This window comes from Oncorhynchus nerka, linkage group LG18 (genome assembly GCF_034236695.1).
Source record: "Oncorhynchus nerka isolate Pitt River linkage group LG18, Oner_Uvic_2.0, whole genome shotgun sequence".
In the NCBI taxonomy this organism is placed as follows: Eukaryota; Metazoa; Chordata; class Actinopteri; order Salmoniformes; family Salmonidae; genus Oncorhynchus; species Oncorhynchus nerka.
The window spans coordinates 10,659,650-10,659,997 of NC_088413.1; positions in this window are offsets into that span (position 1 = coordinate 10,659,650).

Below are 348 nucleotides of genomic sequence, written 5' to 3' on the forward strand. Positions count from 1 at the left end.
ATCACCCTTTTTATATTCTTTGTCTGGTATTTCTGAACAGGTGTGTTATGATCCCAGCAGACGTGTGGATGAATGATCACGTAACGTCTGTGTGTGTTTAATGGATGTGAAATAGCTAGCTAGTTAGCGCTAAATAGCGTTTCAATCGGTGACGTCACTCGCTCAGAGACCTTGAAGTAGTAGTTCCCCTTGCTTTGCAAGGCTTTTGTGGAGCGATGGGTAACAATGCTTCGTGGGTGACTGTTGTTGATGTGTGCAGAGGGTCCCTGGTTCGCGCCCGGGTATGGGCGAGGGGACGATCTAAAGTTATACTGTTTCATGTTTATATGAGGCATATGGACAGTAAAC